Source organism: Amphiura filiformis, chromosome 7 (genome assembly GCF_039555335.1).
Source record: "Amphiura filiformis chromosome 7, Afil_fr2py, whole genome shotgun sequence".
Taxonomy (NCBI): Eukaryota; Metazoa; Echinodermata; class Ophiuroidea; order Amphilepidida; family Amphiuridae; genus Amphiura; species Amphiura filiformis.
In genome coordinates, this window is record NC_092634.1 from 25,812,416 (window position 1) to 25,821,639 (window position 9,224).

The window sequence follows — 9,224 nt, forward strand, 5'->3', positions numbered from 1 at the left end:
AGTGTCGCAATGTTGAAACGTGCAAATGTGTTCAGCGTGTCTCCAAAGTGTCGCAATGTTGAAACGTGCAAATGTGTTCAGCGTGTCTCCAAAGTGTCGCAACATTGAATGATGGGGGGTGGGGAAGGGAAAAGTGTTAATTGATGGCCCAGCTATCTTCTAATTCCAAATATTGAACATGTTTATGCACATTAAAAATACACTTTTGATTTCATTCAAGAAGCCTAAAGCGTTTCAAGGACATTTTTCGGGGATTGTAGTTCTATCATCACGATGCTATCTTCATGATAGATATTTTTCGGAATATCAGATTTAAAGTGAAGTGTAAATCTGACCCGACATTGTTTTATCAAAAGGTAATTTTCTTTGTTTTGTAAGTTGTATTTACGTGTTTTCTTGGAGTGATAATCTGAGATAACTCATCCTAAATTCTTAGGTCAACAAGATGAAATAAATAATAAATTGCAAAAAGTCTGATTCCTTTAGAGACCTGGAGGATAACAGAAAGGCTTGATGTTATTAATCAAAATTTAAGAGTAAGTAAAGATAATTGAATTGAAATTTAGAAATAGTTAATTTATAAAATCGTTATTTTACCACGTACCATTTTGGCCAAAGCCCATACAGGGTAGGCCAGAAAAGATATCGTTCGTCTCATAATCGATTAGAATTCTCATTTTCAAACCACGTTCATTACATTAACTGAAAAGCTGTTCGGTTTATCGTAACTTTACCATCGACAAGAATTATCATAGCTTTAACATCAACAAGACATAAGATAATAGCTAAACATTTCCCTCATCATATGCAATGTACGCGATTTGCAAGATGTGCACAGCCTACATAGTTCAAGATGTGGACGTTCATTTGATAGTATTGATAATATAAAGCGGACATCGAAACGTTCAGCTGCTTAACCCATCGAGAAACAACACATAATCTATTTTGTTAACGACAATCGAATGATCCAAAAATAAAATGGTAGTATCTGTTGTTACGGGTAAGGGAAATACCCGCGGCCAAATAACACATTTTACCCACTTCCACTACAGATTGCACAACAAAACCATATTTTTTGTATACGTGAATACAATTTAAAAATTCCATGAAAAGAATATTACGATCAGACATTGTTCTTGCATAAAACAGATGTGTTGGTTCACAAACCAAACTTCAGCAAGTCGACAGAAGAATATGTTCCCTTTTGGCGAACACTGACTACTCAAAAAGGAACATCCGGCTCGCACGTAATTTCCTTACAGAAAAACACAAAACAGTCATAAAATATACCACAATATCATGTTTACATAGAGTAATTCGAAACCGGAAGGTCACAAATCTATTAAAGCTCATTCTTTCACATCCACATTTATAGGCAACAGGGTTTTTTCATATGATACAATGCAATGATCAAAGGGAACTCACAATATTTGAATAAATCCGTCTGAATTTGTTATTGTAAATCAACTGCATTACATTAGAGCGTATTCCAGTCTCTTATAAAATAGTTTTAAATGTAAATAAAGTAAAATGATCAAATTGAATTACTCAGGGTACTCATTAATCTCATCTAATTAATATGTGACCATCCAGCACAACGGAGCCCTGAAGTCGCCAATCATCATGTTTGAGATATTCATCCAAAATATTCTGCTTGAAATTAGCTTTAAAATGATGTATATCATGTCTATAGTACTTGACATTTAAGTAGTGAAAAATCAATAAAACAGTCAATAAATCATCTGTTTCCTATTGTTTATTGTTAAGTTAAATGGAGCATACATGTATCTCAATAGTGGCACTGGCGACATCTGGGCTCAGTTGTGGTGGATGGTCACATATGTTCTAAGACCCTTTACCTTTCTAGTTCTTCTTTCGCGGAAAAGCGTTGATTTATTCCTGTTAATGCCATTCTATCCCAACTTAAGACGATCAATGAGACTTAGCACACACATGAAGTACAGTTAAAACGTCTATAGTAACTTAAGTGTATGTATAAATCTGACCATGAGTGGTGTATTAGTGGAAAACGAATTATGTTTGCCTCTTACACACCCTGCGAGTGTTGTTACCATCGCGTTCCAACAAGAAACATCTTACTTTGTGTTGAAATGTAAACAAAATGGTTAATATTAATTGATTTTCACCCTCGAAAACATCTTCTGTAAACACACTATATACACGACAAGGAACGGTGTAGGATTATTGTCTGTTTTAGTAATAGGATTCATGCGTCCTTTTTGGATGATGTCGTTCACCCTATCGCTGATCGTACGAAAAGGATTTTGGTTTGATCCATATTTCGATTTAATTTTTTTTAAATATTATTTGTGGACCTTGAACCTTCATTACCTAATAGCTACTAAACTATTTTTTTTATGTCAAGACATATCAAGGCTGTTATCATTACGCTAAAGCCGACGGGTTGGCGCTTAGATAGCTATTAACCTCCTTTTTGAAGTTGGTCCGTTTCACAATTGCAGGAATGAGAGGCGGTAGTGCATTTCCCTTACTCTCTAAATTCCTCAGATTGAAAAGTCAATCTATAAGATTGAGATGAGGAAAAAATCCGAGCTTAGATTAATAATTCTTAATCTAATGGATTAAATTTAGCTAATATGAATTAGATTACCATTTTTTAATCTAATAGATTGAAATTCAGATCCGTAAGATTGAATTTTAATCATAAATTGGATTGGGCTTGGATTAGTGTATATTTTAATCCAAGATTAATCGATACTAAGATTCAAGTGTCAATCTTATGGATTTGAATTTCAATCTCTAAGATCAAAAAATCTTTAAAACTAATCTTTTATACTATATATTTATTGATCCTTGCAACTAGAAGATTTTTTGACCATGTGCTCCATTCTCATTTTAATGGTAACAATTTAATGGGCTATTCCAAAAAATAGATTCACACCCCCTATAGAGGAGTTTGGATTTCTGGACTTTTTGTTCAGTCGTGACTGTTGGAAATCCAGACTTTTAAAGTCCCCAATAGCAAAAAAATCCGACAGAAATATCCTGAATTTGGGAACTCATTTTGGATTTTCCTTCTTTTAATTGGATTTCCAAGCTTTATCACATTACTGGTCGAATACGATAGGATTTCAGTCTTAGGCACGTTAACACGGCTACCCAATAGGGCCGGGGCCTGAACTTAGTATCCGGTCGAAGCAGGTAGTTGAATTCGACAGGCGATCATGCAAGGAGGCTTATAGACTTGAAACAGCCACTGTCATTGATTGGTTAGGGTTAGTTTAGGGTTAGATTAGGGTTAGACTTTAATTACTTGAAGGTTGTACACCGCCCCCCCACCCCCCAAAAAAAAAAAGTAACTTGTTGAATCAAAAGCTAGAGGGCTGCAGACATGTTCAAAGACATATGAGAGCGCTATCAGAAAACTGTCTATGTAATATTAACCGAAATCTTATCGTGTTCGACCAGTAATGAAATGACATTGGCCACTGGAATTCCAGTCGTGTTCAGAAAGCAGACTTGGAAATCCGGACATTTCTTTGATTGAAAAGTTACTCCTCTATAGGGGGCGTGTACTAATTTTCTGGAATTTTGAGCACCCGGACACACGATCAGTGCGATGTTGTACACTTAATAATAATAAAACCGTCACATTGACATTAAGGATAAGAGGCAAAAACGGCAAATGACTTTCCATATTACTTCGGGTAATTTACACGTCTTACGCGATAATTCTGTTGGTGGAAAACCAAAGTGTCTGATGATCTGTAAGATGTTCTACACGCTCAGTCGATGGTCCGACAGATTTTGCTATTTATATAGTATGATGACGCTTGGAAATTTTAATGTCACTCTAAACTCAAGTGGACCCTTAAATGGGGTTATTGTGAATATGAAAAACACGTTGCGGTGTTAAAATTGCAACGTTAGTATTATATATTTCAACGTATTTCTTCGTACTATTTTTTTCTGATCTATTAAAGCTTATTTCCAAACCGTGTTAAATCCACAACCCAATGTGTCTCATTTACTTGTGTGATACAATCACAACTACTTTGACAAGTTTGACATTAGCAACAATGAGTTGTAACATCAACAAGCCATTATTTACCATAACAATGTGAATAACAATATGCAGACTATTGTTCTCATCTGGGAAACAAAGGCCTCACGCAGTATTGTTACTGTGCACCCATGCACTGTTTGCTTTGTAATGGTGCATCCAACTGAAATTATAATACCTCACTTGCAATTTCTCACAAGGAAATCAGATACATGGGTTTGTGGACTTAACACGGTTGGGAAATAAGCTCTTTATAATATAAAAAAGTAAATCCACCAAGTTACGGTCAGCGTGCTTGCCGATCTCTATACTAAACCAACAAACATTAAACATGCATTAGGTTTGAAGAAGCTATGATAACATTATCTAGAAAGCAGGCGCATGATAAGAACCCTTCATCTCATTCAAAAACAACATGCTGTCTGCTGTTTCAATATCGCCTCTATTTAACGCGTTGCTTTAATCCTCACGTATTGACAAGTTCAAGAATTAAGGTTTTCAAAAGTGGGAAAATTTGCTTGAGAAATTTTCGTGTCACGAAAAATGCAAACTAGTGAGAGTTTTTATTACCGGTTAATATCCGTTTTTCAATTTTCGAGATGTAATTTGATTTGAAATACCTCGAAATTCTTATTGTTCCTTGAGTTTTGCAGATAAATCATATAAATCGTTAAACTTAATTATATCGCATACAAAATAATGTACTCTTGCAGTTTAATACAGAAGCTATGCTCAGCATAGCAGTGATATTCTTTACCACATGATGTGAAAGCAGTTCAACGACCGCCTTTTAATCTCTTGTCTGAGACGAGAGAAAAGATCTAGCCACTTAAGATGGTGTACTTATACGGCAAGCACACGGAAGCATCTATCTAGAACGGCAGACATACATACTAGACGTACTAGATAAAGGATGAAAATTAAGCCATTATCAAAAATAATGTGCCTCGATCTGGTGTGGTGAGGTCGTTGATCCTTTGCAAGACGAGCCCGCGGCGTAAGCCTTGCGAAGGACTAACCAGCGAACCACACCTGATCAATTGTGCAAGTAAAAAGCGCCCTCTTTGGCAATTATAAAACATCGTTGTGACAAGATGCTTAAATCAACGTCAAGGGCGCAGTCTTAGCTCTGCAATGCCATTTGTTCTGTTCAATTTGCTTGTTTTAATCTCGAGATATGTTAAGGGGGTACTACACCCATTGCATTTTTTTTGCATTTTTTTGCATTTTGTAAAGAAATGAGAAAAAGAAATTGGACAAAGTGGTATGCAAAATGAAGGGGCAAATCTTCTCGTTTAATTGGTGGCATCAGTATCAATGACGCGTACATGCTTCTAATGGTATAAGCCAAAAAGTGGTACATCACTGATGTTTTAAATTCACTTCATTTTGGAAAGCTTACTATCAACGGATTTCGTTAAAATTTGGATATGTGTTGCTAACACATTAGGAAAATAATGTTGATATGTAAAATGGGAATAAGTGGTCCCTGATTTCTTTTACGAGTTCATGAACTTGGTGCTCCACAACTATCAAAAAACAAACCGGTTAAAATGCTTCTATTTTCAATGTCGAGCTATATTTTGTATTTTGAACTTGCGACACTATGTCACTGAAACTTAATTAAGCCATAGGTAACAGGTTACCACAACCACACTACAGCAATGTTGAAAAAGATTATATTTTTGTCACCTATACCACCACCATATTAGGTAGTTTTCCGTAAGCTTCATTTTTGTGATTTTGGTAACTATTTTATATTTATTTGCCCAATCCATCTCAACTAGGCAATCTAAATTGTACTCACCATTTACATCCCAAGGTATTTTAGTATATCCACCTCACATATTTCCATTTTATATCCAGTAACAGACAAAATATCAAAATTGATGCCTCATTATGACATGTATGATATCACAGACTATCACATGTATTCAGTTCAGTTCAGTTCAGTTCAGTTCAGTTTATTTCATCCATTCAAAATACATGTTAACATAATACAGAATAATATTTTCTTGTATAAAACAGTGTGGAACATTTTAAATTATATGACAAAAGTATGAGAAACAGAGGATGAGGATGCCACCAAACGCACAGCGTGATGACGTGGCACCCTATACATAATGTTTCAATTTTACAATAAGCAAAACAAAATTTAATACATTAGGAAAAAAAACGAACAAAGACAAACAAGCCTTGTAAGTAGAGAAAATACAAGATTTACCAATGCAAAATTCAAAGTATACAATGCATATTAAATAAGAAATAATTTTATAACCATTATAATCATTTTAGGCAATTTCCAAAATATTACATGAAAAAGATGTATTGTAAATGTAACAAGTATTGGATATAGGTATTCAAAATTGATGCCTGAATTTGACCTGAACCAATTGACCTATAACCTGACCTTTGATGACCTTATAGCCTTTTTTAATCTCTTTTCCTAACAACACATTATAGAAGATACATACATGATTAGTATTAAATTGTCTATGTGGAAGAGATTAGGCCTATTCAATTTATTCAGTGTTATAATCAGTGAGTACATTTCTATGGATAGTATTACAAAGGATTTAATGTATTCTATTCATGTATTCTACTTGGACATGTTCAATAGAATAATTATGGTTTGTTATGAAACACACATCTCAGTTACCAGGATACAGTAAACAAAAAAAAAAATATATAGGGCTAAAATGATTTTCTAAAATGGTTTAAAACCACTTTGTAAGTAGAGATATTTTATAAATTCAGGACATGAGATGATGAACATATTTATATACTTCATAAATTTGCAACAAAAAAAAAGAAGATGGGTACTGATGAAAATCAGGGTATTATATCGCCTTCACGACACGGTAATATCACAATTGTGCCACTAAGAGGGTGCTTTACAATAAATCAATGATAGCTGATGTTGGTGCGTCTAATGCACTTCCCGGCCGCTTCGGGGCTCGTGCATAAGACGCATCAACATCAGCGCGTGTGCATTATTTTGTCTAATTTCTCCCCCAACAAGTAATACGCGTTCATTAACCTATAAGTGTGCAATATTTGTTTATCTTTTAACATGTCTTGAGTGACAAAAGGAACAGTATTTACCACGATAAAATCATTGACATGCACATGCAGTTAATTTTACAGCAGAATGCAAAATATTTATTTATCTTTTAATCTATTTTAAGTGAAAAAAAAAGAGAAACATTATACCTGTATCAAGATTAAACAATAAAAACAGTAAAAGTAATTTTGTATTGTTGTGTAATAAATGCATTCTTTTGATTTCACGAAGGAACTCTTGATAAACTTGTCGCTATCGTTGATTTACATGTACAGCCCTCTTCAAGTGGCACAGTTGTGATTTTACCCTTTCGTTGTTAACTAAAGCAAATTGAAGAGAACAAACGGCATTTGAGAGCTAAGACTGCGCCCTTGACGTTGATGTAAGCATTATGTCACAAAGGTATTTTCTAATTGCCAAAGAGGGCGCTTTTCACTTGCACAACTTTTTTTGAGACAGGCTGTATATCTGATAATGGTCTTGTTTACTTCTATTCACATATTACTTCACGTGTAATATTTGCAACAAAAACTGCCAATGACATTCCATATTAATTCAGGTAATTTACACGTCTTGGCGAGAATTCTGCTGACGGAAAACCACAGTGTTTGACGCTCTGTAAGATGTTCTACATGCGCAGTTGATGCGCCGACAGAGCTTGCGATTTAGTATGATAGAGCTTGGATTATAATTGTATGTCACTTTGATGTCAAGTTGACCCTGCAAGTTCCACAACCAGTTGCCTTAAAATTAAAGAGGATGTGATTCTAAGAACATTGGATATATGATAATGTCTGAAGTCACTTTGTTCTCTCATTTGTTGTGGGGTTTATTATTATGAAAAACATGTTGCGGTGATCTTAACGTCAGTCTTATTTCAACATATTGTTCGCGTCGTCATCTTTTCCTGATCTAAAGCTCGCGATGTATGTATATAAGTCAATCCGACAAGTAGCGGTCAGCGTGTTTGTTGATCTCTACATGTATATTAAACCAACACACATTAAACGTGCATTAGATGAGAAGAAGTTATGATAACATTATCCAGTAAGCAGGCGCATGATAAGAACCCTTCATCTCATTCAAAAATAACATGTTGTCTCCTGTTTTAATATCATCTCCCTTCGACGCGATGGTATAATACTACTTTAATATCCGCGTATAGTTCAAGAATTGAGGTTATCAAAAAGAGTAATTTGACATTAATTTGCTTGAGAAATTCTCGTGTCATGAAAAATACAAACTAGTGTGAATTTTGATTACTGGGTAATATCAGTTAATTGATTTTTGAGATATAATTAAATTTGAAGTACCTTTTTCTTATTGTTCCTTGAGTTTTGCAGATAAACCGTTTCAATATTATATCGCGCATAAATTAATATACTCTTGCAGTTACAGCGATATTTTTTACAACATGCAGGCATCGATGTATATAAAAGCAGTTCAACGACTGCCTTTTAATCTATGTTTGTCTCCCGGGTTTGTCTGAGACGAGAGAAAAGATCTTCCCACTGGAGATGGTGTACTTGTACGGCAAACATACGGATACATCTATATAAAACGGCAAACATACATACTAGACGTACTAAATAAAGGATGAGAAGTAACCCATTATGGGATAAAATGTGTCTTGATCTGGTGTGGTGAGGTCGTTGATCCTTTGCAAGTCGAGTCCGCGGCGTAAGCCTTGCAAGGGACTAACGAACAAACCACAACTGATCAGGGAACATAAGGTCCACAAGTTATAAGTTCCCCCCAATACTTTTTTAATAAATAGAAAATGTTTTGCGAAATGTAAAAGTGTAAAAAGGTATATGTAGCCTTATTTGTTTTACACATACAGGGTGTCCCAATAAAAACAGAACCCTCATTGCGCCCTCTTTTTCTCCTATTTCTGAAAAGTATCATAAAACTTCAACATTAATGTTGCATGGTATCAAAAGTCACACGTAAAGCTGTAGCATTTGATCATTGTCATTCTTGGCTCAAATGTTCTTTTGAAAGTTAAAATATAACATATTTGCATAACCTAAAGAATTAAAGTTTGGGAAGCTTCCAATTGCAGAAATCAAAGTTTTCTCGGACAAACTCTTATTCATCTTCAGTGAAAGCATT